This window comes from Euprymna scolopes, chromosome 36, assembly GCF_053919585.1.
Source record: "Euprymna scolopes isolate OS-2025 chromosome 36, ASM5391958v1, whole genome shotgun sequence".
NCBI lineage: Eukaryota > Metazoa > Mollusca > Cephalopoda > Sepiida > Sepiolidae > Euprymna > Euprymna scolopes.
This window is the reverse complement of record NC_136517.1, coordinates 62,051,667-62,070,678: the sequence shown is the minus strand read 5'-3', so window position 1 is coordinate 62,070,678 and position 19,012 is coordinate 62,051,667. Positions and strand designations below refer to the sequence as shown.

Sequence of the window (19,012 nt, the reverse complement as noted above, 5' to 3'; positions counted from 1 at the left end):
ATGATGAGGATACATCAAATTGTATGTCCTTGTAAACTCATTTCAAATGCAGCATCTTTTTTGTGGGGAGGTAATTCAAAACTCATTTACTCTGAAGGAAAGTGTATGATTTCAGTTTGTTTTTTATTTTATGAGTACAAGTGCACTATGTATTGTCGACAGAAAACTGAACAGCACTGTTTCTTGTGAACTGCTAGAAAAAGCTTCGATTTGTAAAAGGTATTGATCTTCACAACTCTATAATGATGAAAGAGAGCATAAATTGGATTTCTCACATTCAGCTGAACATAGAACAAATGACGTGCATCGGCTGTCGATGAGAGACTGCATTCTACGCTGTTCATTTTCCTGACGACTGTACACTATCCAATGCACTTTTAACAAGTCGCAGCGCACCTGAGCAATGTGCACAATGATTTTATCAAGAAATGAGATCTTATTTTATATTTATCTTGACATAATACTTTAAACACGCACTAAAATTATTGATCATTTTGTCAACAATGTGGATCACCTTTTTAACCTCCATGTTCCTAACACGTGGATATGCTTACAAAGTCAGAAAATTGCATGGATCCCATGACTTCCGGCAATATTATTTTCATGTCCAGAATGTTCATGGAACACAATACGTGCACGAGTTGCTTAGCAGACATCTTATTATTTTCCTATTCCAGTAGCTTCTTCTTAAAAATTGTGTGCTTGTGGAACTCTTCTTCCTAACTATTTTCCTCCTATTACTAACCTTGGTTTTTCAAGACTAAAGCAAATAAGCATTTCTTGTCTTTATACTTAATCATTTTTTTTTGTTAAGTGGTTTCATGTCTTGTCTAGAGTGACTTTTGTAAAAAAATGTTTTAAATTGAAGTAAAACTTATACCAATTTATAAGATGGTGACAGGAACATAGGTAGTGACAACTGTATCAATCTTTGTATCCTTACATGGATAATAACAAAAATTTATGTGCTCTAGACGTATCCATGCCCCATTGAGTTACAACTATTACCACTATTTATTCTATTTTGATTTGGTTAAAAAATCCATAAACTGTAACATCTGTTAAGACATTTTTCCTGTATAAGTAAAAATAAGTTTCTACTTCTATATTATGGTATTGAAGTGTTATCATATGAACGTGTTATTCTTTTATAGAAGTAAAGCGACTAATTGTTTTATCATGTTTGTAGTGTGTACACATGTGTGTAAATTAGATGATACTTAAAGAATAGTCACTCTGTGTCTGAATGCTGGGACATTAAAATTATTAGAGGTGTTGAATAAACACAATTCAGTCGGAACAATTAAAATATAAAAAAAAAAATCACTCAATCTCAGAACTTTTTTATTTTAGCATGTACTTTATGCTGTTCAAATTAGAAAAAGCCTCGCGAAAAGAAACGTTAATCAACTCGTATTAAGTATTGCATATACGTTTTTGTTCTTAGTGTAAATAGCTTTGTTAAAAGCTATTAGTGATTCAATTCCCCATATTTTTATGGGCATACCTATTTAATTATGGATAAAATAGTTGTGTGAACACGTATTTCGTTATTACCACAGCTCATCAGCATCACTATGGCAGGATTTGAAACCACGACCACAGATTAGTTTCTGTGGTCATGGTTTTGAATCTTGTTATATTAGATGAGTCGCATTAACGATGAAACATGTATATGTAGATGACTATTATATATATATATATGTGTGTGTGTGTGTGTGTGCGCACCGAGAGAGAAAGAGAGAGAGAAAAATACCATCTCCAAATGTAACTAGATACTTAGATTTTTCTTTCCCCTTTATTTTGCATCAACATTTTCCTCACTTTTTTAAACAAATCTAAAGATGAGCTCATAGTAAAGATTTTATTTTTCAGTTTTCACACATAAAAATTTCAAGACCGATGCATATCATTCCTAATCTGACAAATAATTCGACATGAACTATTTTTTAGCATATTACAATCCAGTAGAAATCCGATTGGAAAATATTTTTATATTTTTCCAATTAAAAACTTGTAGTTCATGTCGAATTATTTGTCTGGTCTAAACATTTGAAATTTTACATAAAGGGTATTCAGAAATAGGGCAAGCTTTTTAATCGGTTTGGGTAAAAAATCTGAGCTACAAATATATAAATGTATGTATGTATGTTTGCATGTCTGCCTAAAACTTTCAACAGAGGCGACTGATTTTCATAAGATCAGTATCGTTTTAAAGCTCGACCCTTCAGACGACAAATACCGAAAAATTGGCTAAAAACATTTTCACCTTCAACTGGGCACTTTTTTACAGGGAGGCGTTGCTTTTTTCGCAGATATTTTTGAAAGTCATCTCCTCTTTTCGATTGTCTAGCCTTAATCTAAACCTGCGTCACTTCCGGTTTGGCAGTGGTCGTAACAACAAAGACGTCATGTTTTTTTCATGTTCTTTTCCTCCTTGGTGGTACGGGTTTGAGCCTGCCTTCCTACTACCAGTTTTTTTTTTTTTTTTTTGCTCCACACACACCTCCAGGCAACGCCTGGCACCCATACTAGTTATAACTATTTGCGACTTGTAAGTATATCTTTGTTGAACATTATTTATGAAAGCATTTTATTTTATTTATGAATACATTCAACACCAAGTTAATAGAAAATAATAAATTGGTATTTGTTATTATTTAATTCAATAATGCCAAATATAATTTATGTAGGACTATTTAACGATTAAAAACTATAGAAATTTCATGGCTACACAAATGCAATGTTTTCTCATTTTTTGTTTTTAAAACTTTATTATTAATGACTCAGTATTATTATTCATCGGACTACTGTTCTCATCTTGAGTGTAATTTTCTCAACATTTCAGTCGATATAACCTCCGACCTTCTTCAGGTGTATCTTGTCGAATTTGGGAATTTGGATGGAATTTTGAGCGAAAACCCCTTATTTAATTCATGGGGGTAGCATGCTCTTGTTTCGTCAGCCATGACTGGATAGCGGTCTTAAGTAATTCGCAAAAATACTTAGGACCTCTATCCAGTCCTGGCTGATGGAACAAGAGCACGCTATCCTCATGAATTAAATAAAGGGTTCCGCTCAAAATTTCTGTCCAAATTCAAGAGTTTGACAGAAACATTCCAGAGTTCAACAAGATACACCTGAAGAAGGCCGGAGGTTATATCGACCGAAACGTTGTGAAAATCACACTCAAGATGAGAACAGTAGTCCGATGAATAATTATACAAATAACCAATATCATCTCAAAAATTCAGAAACTCAGTTTTTGGTTTGAGACTCTTGAATCCTGGTTTTGAATTTCGCTAAATTCAGCCATGCTGATATGTCCGTGTATTTTATATATATATATATATATATATATATAATGATAGTATATTTGTATATTTTGGATTTCAGTATTTACTAAAAGTCCTCAATACATTTAGTTTAGTATTAGTATAAAAATATACTTTTGGCAAGTGAGCTACACGCCTGATGAGGTGTGAGAGGATTGCATCTGTGTATTCAATTTTCATTTTTGTATTTTATTGTAGCACTCTGTTTAACTATATATATATATATATATATATATATATATATATATATATATATATATGTATATATATATAGTAGTAAGTTATAAAATGTCTATGGCGATTAAGCTACACTGAATATTCCGCGTTTCATCCACTCTAGGATTCTTCAGGCTTATTTGCGCATAAGCCTGAGGAATCCTAGAGTGGATGAAACGCGGAATATTCAGTGTAGCTTAATCGCCATAGACATTTTATAACTTACTAACTAGCTCTACCTACGTATTGAGCACTTTTGAAGTAAATACTTAAAGTTTATGCATAAATCTATACTTTCGTATATTAATTTTATGTGAGTAAATTAAGTAATATATATATATATATATATATATATATATATATATATATATATATATATATATATATATAGGAACTGTTGAAATCACTTTCATTAAACATCGGTAATTTTGAAAAATGTTTTATTCAGTTGTAAAGGTATTGATTTTCAGTTGTATTTATATTTTAAAAGTTTTATTTAAAGCTTCATTTTGTATTAGCATTCCTAACAATGTAAATTTAAAGTTGAGTCTGCATTGGAGATCATCAGACCATGACTTTGTTCACATGCCAACTTACAAGAAAAAGATGTCTTTCACACATCAGTTGATGTTCCTGATGATAGAAATAACATACAAGTCGTTCTTGTTCAAACTGGCCTTGGCAGTGTCCCAATTAAAATAGTCTGCATTCACAGTTAATCAATGTCCTTCGCTCTCTATCGATATATACATTTGTTTTAACCTTGAGTATTGCTGCCATTGTAAAAGTTTTGTTCATCTGTTCTGTTTTTGTTTGTCTTTTTTATGAAAAAAAACAAAAACGAATCTAGAAAGTATAATTAGCAATCATTCATTATAACTATTTGTGATTTGTAAGTGCATCTTTTGTTGAACATTATTTATGAAAGCGTTTTGTTAAAAATAATTGATTAGCTTTTGATTGGTAAATGTTTGAACGATCACCGGATATTATGATTGGGCACATGTAAATTGTGTGTTGCACTCTGGGAAAGCGCATCTTTACTACTACTACTACTACTAATAATAATAATAATAATAATAATAATAATCTAACATTAATCACATAACAAAAAGGCCCTCTTTAAACATTGTTTCTTTGGTGTCTTTTCAAACTTTTCTTTTCTATGTTTCTTTTTTCTTTTCCATGCTGTCTTTTTCAAGTCTCTTTTTCTTTTCTTTTTTTCTTTTTTTTTTTTTTTTTTGATTCTATACAAAAAATTATTTCATATACAACTTTACAACATCAATATTACATATAAACAGTTTTTTTGTTTTTTTTGTTATTGTAAATTTTCTTTGCTGATTTGTAAATCTAAAGTCAGTTTCTGCAATATAATATTTTCCCCAAAGTTTATTTGTCTCATTTACATATGTTTAAAAATTCATGAAGGAAAGTTAGCAAATTTATACTTTGTTCTTAACCAATAACATTTTTGTTCTCATCTGGAGACCTGGATGGTTAGGGGATAACAATATACAAGCCATCAGAGTGGCTTATTATTGCCTGGTGATATTGTTTTCTGAACAGTTAGGAATGAGGAATATTATATTTTCTTATAAGCAAAGGTTGTATAACCAGGTTAGCATCATCAACACATATCTAGGCTCAAAATGTTTAAATTGGTTCAGTTTCGCTTAAAATGTTTTTATACTATCCACAACTGATCAACACCTATTTGGATTTTAAGTTTCGTTTAAATAATATTTAAACTAACATTTTTTTCTGATTAGCCTGTTTTTTATTTATTGTTGTATCATATTGTTGGTAACTTGTCCAAGTTGGGCAACTAGTTATATGAAACATTTGTAAATTATTTAAAAATAAAATACAGATTCTGTCAGTAATAAAACTTAAATAGATTTTAAATAGATTTAGAGTTTCCTTCATGTTTCTTTTGAACAAAGATAACAATTAAAAGGAAAGGTAGTTTGCTTGAAGCATTACTGGTAAACATGTAAAAGTATAAGAAGGCTAAAGTAATGCACGAAACAGGTGTTGAAGTGATGTGAAGTATGAACAAAAATAGACAAACGAACAAAGGTCTTGTAGTTTTTTAAAATCTTTGTATGTATATTTATTTTCCAAAAACAATCACAGATATAAAACAGTAAATATGGACTTACTGTTTGACATAATCGCGATGATGAAAGTCTTTAATATTTCGAGAATATTATCTTTTTTCCAAAAGAATGTCATTAAAATAGAAATAGAAAATATCGTAAGAGCGAAACCGGAAGTGGGAGTATTTAAGCTGTCACGCAGAGAATAGAACTTATTTTTTTAAGCCTAATTAGTTCGGTATTGTAATCGTGTTATTTGATAAAAATATATATATATAATGTTTCCCTGTTTATTATTGTTTCTACTCTTATTTTCTTTATTAATTTCTTATTTGTATTTAATTTTAGTGAATGAGAAAATCAGTATTTTAATTTGGTCCGGAAGTGGGCTACGGTGTTGTTAAATCTACTCATGCATCATCATGGAAACGGTGCTAAGCAGGAAATATTGTATTCAAATTTAATATGAAATTTATTTCGATCCTTCTATTAAGATTTAGTCTGTGTGCTATTAAATCTGGTGATGCTGTATTTATATATACATATTGATACATAATGTGTTCTTATTTAATTAATATATAAAAATACAAGATCATCAGATTGAATAGCAGTAGGTGTATCAGAATTTTTGACACCCCTAACACAAAACTGCGAATAAAATATATAAAACTCGTAATTTCTCTTTTTAACATGAGTTGTTTATTTTCTTTATGGAATATACTTCCAAAATAAACTATCAAAGTTGTTTAAAAAATAATAGAAATATTATTTTTTATTTTTTACAAAGTGTCGGCGTCCATTTTTTTTATATAATGAAGTCAATTGAATTTTATGAGTTAAATATTTTTCAATTTTTAAACTTTAAAAATCTATCAACATTTTTCTATTGGTTCAATTTTTACGATATTTTCAGGGTCAATGTGAAATTCTATGCTCTTTCCAATAAACCAAATATAATATTTTAGACAAACGTTTTGTTTTTTTTAATTCACCCCCCCCCATTTTGAAATGTCTATTAAAATTTAAATAATTAATTTACTCACCAAAGTTTTATATATCACAAATTGAAGATAAAAGATCAATAAATAAAATACTCTAATTTAAAACAAAAAAGTGTTTTTTGGAAAGTCTAAAGTGCAAAACTTTTTTTTTTTTAACCACATTGATTTTTTTTTTTTTTTTTTTTTTTTAAGTGGAAGCTTATGTTAAGTAAATATTGTCAAGTAAATATTGGACGCTTACGACAATTTTTTCTATTTCATTCAATGTTTTCTTTTTTGAGATATTTAAAAAAAAAATTCACTCGATAAAGAATTAAAATATATTGAATCAAAAATTCATGTATTTCTTAAAGAGAATAAAAAAAAAAATCAAAATTTGGTAGAGTGAATTTTTTGTAATCGGCCAAAATCCATGAATGAAATGTTCATATTTTGCAAATATGGTAGCACAAACTGACCACTTTGTAATTGAAATTAAATATGTCAAAAATACAAAAGGGAGATAAGGATGCATGTGTTGTTTTTTCGTTTTTGAAATAATATCCCTTTGAGACATCCATATTTGATAAATTGAAAATTTGAAGCCAGACGGCTTTAAGCTAATGGCGGAAACGAGTTGCGAAAATGCGATTTTCTGGGACCCTTGCTTTAAAAAAATCCTTTTATTCAAAAAATACATGGAATATAAAATATAAACATGGACAATTCTTATAAATAAAGAATGGAAGCACCCATTGCTTAGTTTTTTTTATAGGTAAGTGATTTTTTGGCATTTATATAATTTTTTTTAGATTTGGTTTCAGTTAAAATTTGTTGATTTCATGAAATCTTTTTGAAAGAAAAATATTGTATATTTTTCGATTAAACCTTTTATGATTTTAAAATTTGGTCTTTGCTCATTTTATTGAAATAAAAATTAGGGTTTGAAATTACATTTTCATATTGTTATAAGCTTGTAGACATGGAGAGTCTATTTAATCAAATGTTTGCAATGGCGACTTGCCCAAAAATTCTGATACACCTAGAATAGCAGCACATGGACAATTTCTTAATAGAAAGATGGAAATAAATTTCATATTAAATTTGAATAGAACAATATTTTCCGCTTAGTACTGGTTCTATGATGACACGTGGATGTATTTGACAAGTGCCCTTACCCAGTTTTACTTTTGGCTAAAAAAAAGAAATATTGAGTTTCTCATTCGTTAAAATAAAACCAAATAATAAATAAACAAAGAAAATAAGAGTAGAAATAACGATAATAATGATAACAATAAAGAAACATTATGCATCAATATATACAAATAGCACAATTGTTAGAATTCCGGACTTTAAAATATGTTCTATTCTGTTTGACAGCCCAACTAATCCCACTTCCGGTTTCGAAAAAAAAATATCGCGAAAATCCGATATTTTCTTTTATAATTTTATTTATTTATTTTAACATTCTTTTGGTTTCTTTCATTTTGAAAAAGATGATTCTCGAAATATTAAAGACTTCCACTATCTCGGTTATTTCAAACAGTCATGTTTACTGATTTGTGATTGTTTTTTGGGTTTTTTTAAATAAATATACCAAGATAAAAAAAAAAAAAATACAAAACCTTCATACATTTGTTTTTGTTCATACATCACATCATTTCAACACCCAATTTTCCGTATTTCTTTTGCCTTCTTATACTCTTCCATAAAGAAAATGGTTATTTTTTCTATAAAACATACATCACTGTAAATCCAAAAATTTTACCATATAAAGAAATAACAGCTTGAAAGTTAAAATTGGATCTCAAGACACGGTCATTTGTAAATGGCGTCTTCAATCATAAGCATAACTAAAATAAGGTAAGGGCATTTAACTCCTATTTTAATTTGAAGAATATAATAGTTGTCTCCCTTCAACTAAAATTTTATTTCCTTTTTCATATATGTGACAACAGAACAGATACACTACTCCTAACGGAAAAAGTAACGTCTGGGAATATTGTACCATGCCAACAAAACAAATACTACACTACCATCCCTGAATTCTATCTTAAAAGATAGAATTAATGCAAGTAATGATAAATCTTTATTGGTAATACATTTCATAAACATACTTAAGTCGATTTTATTATTAAATATATTATTTTCAACATGGGACATACTAAACCTTTCAATATCCCAAGTATATTCGGTAATGTAATGTTCTCGTATTGGATTATTATACTGTTCTTTTCTTGAGTGTTATTAGCACGTTTTGGACTATGTAACCTCCTACCTTCTTCAGGTGTATCTTGTCAAACTCTGGAATCTGTATGGGTTCCTGAGAGTGTGACAAGATACACCTGAAGAAAGTTGGAGGTTACATTGATGGAAACGTGTGAATAACACTGAAGGTGAGAACAGTTGTCATAATAATCCAAATAATATGAATTATCAATCCTTATCTCAAAAATTCAGAAACATGTTCTGTTTACCACATTCGCGAGTATCCAACTGTTAAAGTGTGTATACATTATATTGGGACTTTTTGTATGTGTAAATCTTTTGTTTTTCATATTCATAAGACCAGCCAATGATATTGTAGCTGTTTATATTCATTACTATATTTGCTCTTCATTAATGAAGAGCTGCTCTATCTTCTCAAAATAAAGTTCAGAATGTTTGTTCTTTTATTTAGCTCATTCAGCCCTCCCCATGTTTGCACTGTTTGCTAATAGTAATTACTTGTTGCTTTTTAATCAATATAAAAGAAGGGGTGGGGCTACAGAAGGAAGGAAAAAGTATTCTTTTCTACTGAGTCTAATTGTTTGCTGCCATGGTTACCAAGGAAGCTCCACAATGGAGGGCCACCTTTAAATAAAACCTTTCTTGCCCGCTGATATTATTACATGTTACTATTTCTGCTGTGAATAGCATTGCTTTTGCAATGTAATCACTTTGTACACTGTGATGTGGAGGAAATTGAAATGTTTATTGAAAAATCAATGGATTCAGACGAACTTTGAACACTTAAATCAAACATACAACATTAATTATAGCATGAATTTTTAGGTGTTTTGTAAAAATGGAAAATAACAAATACTGAACATTTTTTACTATTTTATTTTTACTTTTAAAAAAAATGTCCTTTTTATATTTTTTATGAAATTGTGAATTTATTTATAAATCTATATTACTAAAACTCTGAGGATTGTTTAACTGGCTTGTTTGCTCTTGTGTACATTTGTGTATGAATGTTTTAGATGGTGGTGGTGGTGGGGATAGGGAATAATGTAAAGCAAAGCGGTGAAAGGATTGAAATAATGAAAATAAAATTTAAAAAAAATGCGAAAGGTCATGACATCACAATGTGTTCTGATTTTGTAAAATCTTGACTTTTTAATCCTTGTAAAACATGATTATCAATGAAAATTAAATTATAAACTTAGTAGTATAGCTTCTTTACTAGTACTGCTAGCATGTGGAACTCTGTTTTGCTGGCTTGCTTTTCAGCTGACTACAACATAGTCTTCAAGTTCAATGTAAATAAGTTCTTGTTCGCTGTCCCCTTGAATAATCAAATTATACTCAACCCAGTTCCTACCACTAACGATTGCTATGCTGTTTTGATAACCACTGTACACTTATTAACCTTTATCCTCGAATGACTTTTAAGCTTTGATAAGTGATGATTCCTTTGAAAAAAAATGTATGTATAATAAAAATACTCACAACCGATCCCAAGTGGTCTTTAAAATAAATGGGGAGGAAAAGGAAGAGAGAGTTTGATATTACAATGTAGTTTAATTTTGAAATTCTTGGACTTTGACCGATGATTTTTAACGGATTACAATGTCAAATTCAAGAAATTTGTTATATATATAGATATATATAAACAAATTCTGGCCCAACCTGTCATGGGTGGTCTATTTTTCATTTTAAAAGTAATGATTTTTTTTTATCTGCTTGATTCTGTTATAGTTGCATTTGGGTTTCTTGTTCTTTTTAGCACCAGGTACTCATGACAGGTGCCATACAAGTGTTATATTGAAAGTGGTACTAAACATAGGACAGGACTCTAACCTAATCTTTCAAATCAGTAATCTGAGTTGGTGTCTATATTGTGAAAAGTAGATAAAAATGCTTAAATTTTGTCTTTTAGTGTGCATATAATATATACAGGGTGTCCACAAAATCTGGCTACATTATGTAGCCAGACTTTGTGGGCACCCTGTGTGTGTGTATATATATATATATATATAGGGTGCCCACAAAGTCTGGCTACATAATGTAGCCAGACTTTGTGGACACCCTGTATATAATCTGTTCCTACCGAGTATTGTACAGTAGTCTTATAAACGTACATATGTGCAATGCTGTATTTTTAGTGGAATGCATAGTTACAACGCATACAGATAGCAGACCTTCAATGGTCTTTAACATAAAGAGAGAGGAAAGTAAGGATCGAGCATTAAATTCAGACAACAGATGAACTATCTATGCAGTAAAAAACACATCAACATAACTTAGCGAGAAAGATCATTCAAAAAATGACTAACGTCTTTAAAATAGTAATGTCCTCTTAGATATGAGATTCCATGCTGTGATTATAACTCACTTGAGATTTTTCAAAAGTAATGTTCATAACAAATGGTGAGCCTCATGGTCAGTCAGTTTTTTTTTTTTTTTTTATCCATAGGTTAACACCTGATTATCATAAGTGATCTAAGTGATAGATATACATGTATATTAGTGATGGGATGATTCCAATATTTTTCCCGATTCCGATTCTTTATAAATCTCTAAATATTTTACTATAAAGTTATTTTGTCCTAACTACTGTAAAAACACATCTTAAATGTGCATATATTTTTTCAAATGTAAAAACACTTGTGAGAATGTGATCTAAAGATTTTAGTCTTATAGAAGTTTAAATCAAATATTTTATTTTTACTGCAATACAGGCGTTTTATAAAAACAAAAAAATAAAATAGATAATTAAAGGAATCGGTTTTGGCATCGGAAAATAGGCGCGAATTTTCCTGATTCCGATATCCCAAAAAGCTCCGATTTTTTCCAATTTCTGATTCTGATTAATCATCCCAATACTAATATTCTCATAGGTGATCAGTTGGGTTTCTGTGCTTCTCAGAGACAGCCAGCCTTTTGAACCCTAAGCAGATGATCTATTTGTGTTCAGTTGGGCTTATATTTTGAGTTAGTCAGGCTTAGAGTTCTGATTGCAAGTTTATCGTTCAATGGAAAATATTTTATTTTGAATCACAATAATGTTACTTGTTTTACACGGAAGTCATGGTTTTGTTTGAATGGAAAGGACTTTTGTTAGAGCAGTAACAGACCACAGTATTTGTTTTTAAACAGGTTTCAGAATCGAGCATTAAATTCAGACAACAAATGGACTATCTATGCAGTAAAAAACACATCAACATAACTTTAATTTTTGTTACTAGCTAGAAAGATAGACTGAGCAAAATAGTTTTAACAGAGTTATTAGACTATTTAAAATCATTCAAAAATTGGTGCCAGTTAGAAATTTATTGGGTTAGCAACTAAGTTCCCAAGTTTTTTTTGTTTGTTTTTTTAAATACTATTTTGAAATTTTTGGAATTTATTTTTGGAATTAATTTCTATTTCTATCAAATTTAGAAAAAAAATGAACATTTTTTGACACCTTTTTTGCTTTTATTTTTGTCTTTACACACAAAATTTGCAAATCTTGTAGAACGTTAGGAATAAGTTGTAAACAATAACAGAAGATATATTTTTTTTTTAACTTAAAAAAAAAACATTGGAAGCTTACTTGCAAACCTAATAGTTTGTGATGTCAGTATTTATTATATGAAGACCAAATTTTTTTTATTTACACATAATCATCATTGATTTAACTTCCATAGGTACTTGATATTCAAAAGAATTTTTAAAAATTACCCTTCACTAGTATAGTCACCCTTTAGTTGCCATTATACCTAGGCACACTTGGATCAATGTTGCCAACTAGATGTTTGAAATCTAGTAAAATGCAAATTTAGCTTTTTTTTTTTCTGTAAAATTTGGAGATTTTGTTATCCACTCAGTTGCAATTTCGGATTAACTTTCTATATTCATTTCCTATCTAGTCATCATATGTACTTATCTCCTGAGCTAACTTCATGTGTAGTTATCTCCTGAGCTAACTTCATGTGTAGTTATCTCCTGAGCTAACTTCATGTGTAGTTATCTCCTGAGCTAACTTCATGTGTAGTTATCTCCTGAGCTAACTTCATGTGTAGTTATCTCCTGAGCTAACTTCATGTGTAGTTATCTCCTGAGCTAACTTCATGTGTAGTTATCTCCTGAGCTAACTTCATGTGTAGTTATCTCCTGAGCTAACTTCATGTGTAGTTATCTCCTGAGCTAACTTCATGTGTAGTTATCTCCTGAGCTAACTTCATGTGTAGTTATCTCCTGAGCTAACTTCATGTGTAGTTATCTCCTGAGCTAACTTCATGTGTAGTTATCTCCTGAGCTAACTTCATGTGTAGTTATCTCCTGAGCTAACTTCATGTGTAGTTATCTCCTGAGCTAACTTCATGTGTAGTTATCTCCTGAGCTAACTTCATGTGTAGTTATCTCCTGAGCTAACTTCATGTGTAGTTATCTCCTGAGCTAACTTCATGTGTAGTTATCTCCTGAGCTAACTTCATGTGTAGTTATCTCCTGAGCTAACTTCATGTGTAGTTATCTCCTGAGCTAACTTCATGTGTAGTTATCTCCTGAGCTAACTTCATGTGTAGTTATCTCCTGAGCTAACTTCATGTGTAGTTATCTCCTGAGCTAACTTCATGTGTAGTTATCTCCTGAGCTAACTTCATGTGTAGTTATCTCCTGAGCTAACTTCATGTGTAGTTATCTCCTGAGCTAACTTCATGTGTAGTTATCTCCTGAGCTAACTTCATGTGTAGTTATCTCCTGAGCTAACTTCATGTGTAGTTATCTCCTGAGCTAACTTCATGTGTAGTTATCTCCTGAGCTAACTTCATGTGTAGTTATCTCCTGAGCTAACTTCATGTGTAGTTATCTCCTGAGCTAACTTCATGTGTAGTTATCTCCTGAGCTAACTTCATGTGTAGTTATCTCCTGAGCTAACTTCATGTGTAGTTATCTCCTGAGCTAACTTCATGTGTAGTTATCTCCTGAGCTAACTTCATGTGTAGTTATCTCCTGAGCTAACTTCATGTGTAGTTATCTCCTGAGCTAACTTCATGTGTAGTTATCTCCTGAGCTAACTTCATGTGTAGTTATCTCCTGAGCTAACTTCATGTGTAGTTATCTCCTGAGCTAACTTCATGTGTAGTTATCTCCTGAGCTAACTTCATGTGTAGTTATCTCCTGAGCTAACTTCATGTGTAGTTATCTCCTGAGCTAACTTCATGTGTAGTTATCTCCTGAGCTAACTTCATGTGTAGTTATCTCCTGAGCTAACTTCATGTGTAGTTATCTCCTGAGCTAACTTCTAATCGACCACAATTTTATAAATCTTTTAAATTTTAACATTTCTTGATTAATCAGGCACAACTCTTTCATGAATTATGTCCATTGTTTGTTTTTTTTTTTACTATTATTAAGAGTGAAATTAGATATAAATAAAATAAACTATTTAAATGACATTAAAATAAAAAAATAAAAAATGAAACACAATGTTATATTTATAATATTTCTAAATAGGGTATGAAGTTTACTGAAAATCAGTTGACAACACTGACTTAAATTAATTTTGAAAAGAAATACATCTGACGGTATAAATTATGAATAACTAGTTAAAGCAAACGCCATAAATATTTAAAAATATTAAGCATTTGAAGAATAAAAGTTATATAAAAATTTCTGAATTCTGTATTAAGAAAAACAGTCTTTTGCTTTTCTAAGGCAATCTTTTATATTTATTGGACATTTGCATACTTCTGAGAGCTTCGTCACATGCTTGAAAACAAATTTCTCACTTATTACAGTCTTCGGCCAGTCCTTAAACTGTCAGGAGCAGCATGTTAGTGTCACTCCTCATCTGGTTGGCCCATCTCTTTGGTATTCATCCCCTTGATCTTTCTTGAATAAATTTTCTTTTCATATGATTTCTTTACATAGCTGGAGTCTGGTAGCCAGGAAACATATCCAACCCATGTTAATACCGTTTTCAAATAATTATATTTAGAATAATAATTAAAATTATGATTATGAGTTAATTTTTTCTTTTTAGATAATTGTCATTTTATCAAATTGTATGAAAAAAAGCTATGTAAAAGATGCTTAAAACCGTTTGAATTATGCAAATACCATCAGTAGTTAAAAAAAATTATGAGAATTTTAAGTGCCAAAATTTAGGCTTTTCCGTGGACATTTTTCTTTAGAAAAAGTGAGCTAAATTACGGATCTCAACATTTCAAAAAATTCGGTAATTTCGCCACCATTTATTTATTTTTCAAGCTATTCTCATGAAACTTGGCACTCTTATGTAAAATTGTGCTCTTTCTGATTATGCAGTCAAATTTGATGTATCACTTTACCATAAGCCATGAATTATAAATTAAGATGTACAAATTTCATTCTTTTTTTAAACTGGTGCATGGTATCATACAGTGGGTGTCTATTCATGAACAAAACTAAGTATTATGGTGGTATTTAAATATAGCTTTATTGAGAGCAGGCATTTTCTGCCTCCTCACCAAAGGAGAGCTTAATCTGGGGGTAGCCATTGAATGCCTAAAGAGCATTCATGGCCGGTACTTCCCTCAAAGAAAAAAAAAATTGAATAGATATGAATTAATCTCAGAAATAAATCAAAGAAAATTTTTCATGTCGATTTTGAATTTCTGTAAAAGATGGAAATTCCCATAGTCGACCAGAACTTATGCATTTTGGGACCAGTCCAATTTTCAATTTTGTAAATCCTCTCTATCTGGCCCAAAATATACCCTTATTTTCTGAAATGCAACCATAAATCGTACTCTATGTGAATCCTTGATGTAGCTTTCACAGTACCAGGATACCAGGAATCCTGATAAGCAACAACTATATATTTACCAGTTGATGGTAATTTTTGTCATTTCTATTCTGTTGTTTTACTGAAAATTCAACTATGTAAACAAAGAAATAAAACGGTAATTTTTTTACCTTGTTTCCACCTTAACATTTAAAATGATTACTTTTATAGGTTTACGGTATGCTGAAAACAAATATAGCATTTAAATTTTCCGCAAATAAGTAGTTTTCCAGATATTAAGCAATGTCATTTCTTATATTATTGTTGGTGGTCATCTTGGTATGCACGAGCGCGCAAAACTAATCCTGAAAAACTATGCGCAAACACACGTACCAAGATGGCCACCAGCAATAACATAAGAAATGATATTGCTTAATATCTGGAAATATTATTATTAATGCGGAAAATTTAAATGCTATATTTGTTTTCAGCATACCTGAAAACCTTATAAGATAGTCATTTTAAAGAAAAATGTTAAGGTGGAAACAAGGTAAAAATTTACAAAATGTATCACAATGAAATTCTTTACGAACCGCCTAATTATTATTATTATTATTTAGATATCCTCAGTTAAAAAAAAGCGGTTTTGTTTTACAGATTCAAAAAAATGTTTTTGACAATGAGTTAAAAAATAAATTCAAGGTTCACAATATATTTAATTGTTAGGTGAAAGTAAAGAATAGTTAACAAAACACCCTTCCTTCCCCCATGTTAAGAATGGGTTTCTAAATGTTATTATTTCAGCATGGTAGCATAAGTGCACATGTACCTTTTTATTTGTTATATATTTTTGTTTTTTTTGTTTGTTTTTTTTACCACTAAAAAACAAACACATATACTTAGTACATTTTGTTGTTTTTTTTTAACGCTTTTAGTACATGTGTACTAAAAGCGTTAAAAAACAACAAAATAGTATTGTTTGGAAATCAAATTTGAAAAACTTGATAATTTTTTTTTAAATTGACAAAGCGAGAATAAAAAAAATGAAACTTTTTTCAGCTTTTGTTAATATGCTGACAGTGATGGTCAGCGCATAGCTAAACCATCGCTGTCATCGTTTCCCTTTAAGCGATTTGAATTTCTATAAAAGATAACATTTTAAAGAAATTTCCGCACAATTAATAATTATCAAATATTTACATATTATACATGAAAATAATTCTGAAACTATTATCTATATGGAAATGAATGATATATACCAATTTATCTGATCAATTTGAAACATTCTTCGTCAACTTTGCTCGGTCGTAACTGTGCTTCCTGTGGTCGTAAAAATAAAAATCAAACACCAGTAGAAATGGACTTTGTTTACATAGCCTGTAAAATTTCAGCCATATCCAATCAAATTTAACCCCACGCACATGTATCCAAACATAACGTATGAAATGTAAACATTGAAAAACCTTTCCCTTTTTTCTGTTGTAATTTTTTACCGCTTTTTTCATTTTTAACTTGGAGCATAAAGATATTGAACACATGAAAGAAAAATAAATTAACATCATTGGAATGCTTATTCTATTCTCTTTCCAGCAATATAATTCTTTTAAAAATTGACCAATAAATAAAAAAGATATGACTTGTTGAAGCACATTAGGTATGTAATATTGCTGGTGTCCACGAAAATAGAGCATACGCTTGTAATGCTAAATAAATTACAACCAATAGATATTATCGTAGATTTTATTGTTTACCTGTATTTTATGAGAGAGATACAAAAGATCTCATGAATGACCTCACAGTGAGAGATGGTGACAATCAATCTCTTTTTCTAGCAGATCTGATATAGACGTGTATCGAAGACAGGTGGCGTAAGAGGGAGTGTATTTAGATTAAAAAAAAAAAAGGTTTACGATTTTTTTTTTTTTTTCTTGCATCTAATAAAAAATACTTGGCCAATGTTTTAATTAAGAGAATCTTGGATTTTCGTGTGGTATTTCAGCAATGATGCTGAGTTGACCATATAGTGCCAAAGATGGTGGATGCGCATCATTGCAGAAGAGAAATAGTAATACAACACCTGTTATGTTCATCTCCTGCTTCATGTAATCTTATAAAAGAAATAAAATTAATTTTTAGTCTATTACCAGCATCTGTTGTTCAAGTAATTATTTGCCATTGATGTGACCCTGTTCGTAGACATGTATCGGATCTCTGTCTGATCAATGATTTTCAAAAATTTCATTTTCATGTTTACATTTTTACATGATTATATCGGTTTTGTTCAATAATTTCGTTTGTGACAAATTGTAAATTAAACTCAAAAGTATGTTATATTTCAAGCTTGTCTCATACCTGGAAGTTCATAAATCTTACCTTGTGTGTCTTTCCCCTGTATGTATTTTTGCGTAATCTTGCTAGACTGAGTGAATGCCGTCTGTAACAAGTTCTTTCATACTTTTAAAAAGGACAATTCAAAATGAAACTTGAAGATAGGCTTGTTCTGCTGGGTCTTTTGTTCCAAATCACTGACCAGTGCGATGGAGGGACGGAGAGGTCAATAATTACTCTTCAATCATCTTATCAGGTCATTTTTCAAACAAAGTGTTCACATGTGCTTCTAAGGAACTGGCAACTTCTCTCACTTACTCTCTTTTTTAGTCGTATGACGTCACATCCTTTTCTATGAATTTCTACAGTCAAGTCTAGCTAACCTCAGTGTCACTAGGTTGACCCCAACTGAACTTCATTTGTTGCTATTTTCAACTGACTAAATTATATATTAGTGAGTCTATTTGCTTAGTATTTAACATATCTACGTTATTTGGACCACTATTCTCATTTTGGATGTTTTCACAATTATCCAACCTTCTTCAGGTGTGTCTTGTCGAACTTTGTAAATAGAAGTACGATCAAAATTCTTTATTTAATCCACAAGGATAGCTTGCTCTCATTCCATCAGTTATGATCAGATAGTCTTAGTAATTTTTAATTGTATTCTTATCACCTGTACTGAGGGTTGAACCTTTAACTTAGAACTGATTATTATTTAGCACTTTATCTGTTGTGCTACATCGTGAGAATAATGACATCACATTCAAGATGAGAACGATAGTTCGAATAATTCAAATACTACAAATTATCAATCTTCATCTAAAAAAATTTTAAATGAAAACTTGCATGTGTTTTGCTCATTCATTTGTTTTCACGCTGTTAACGTTAGTTTCCATAGCAACAACAAAGTTCAATAATGGACATATTTAAAATGGCGGAAGAAGATTAAAATAGATGAACGACGTAAAATCTTTACAAAAAAAGTTTACAGTAAATTTTCCTTATAAAATAAGATGCAGCACAAGGTCAAAATTGGATTGGCTGTAGGTCGGTTGTCATCCTCTTGGTCTATTCACTTAACTAGTTTCA

At 30.3% G+C, this 19,012-nt stretch overlaps 1 protein-coding gene across 5 annotated transcripts in view; it reads left to right on the top strand.

The window, feature by feature from the left end:
* The window catches only part of LOC145260535 (uncharacterized), a 452,053-nt gene that overhangs the window by 317,265 nt on the left and 115,776 nt on the right, over positions 1–19,012 (top strand). The window lies entirely within an intron of this gene.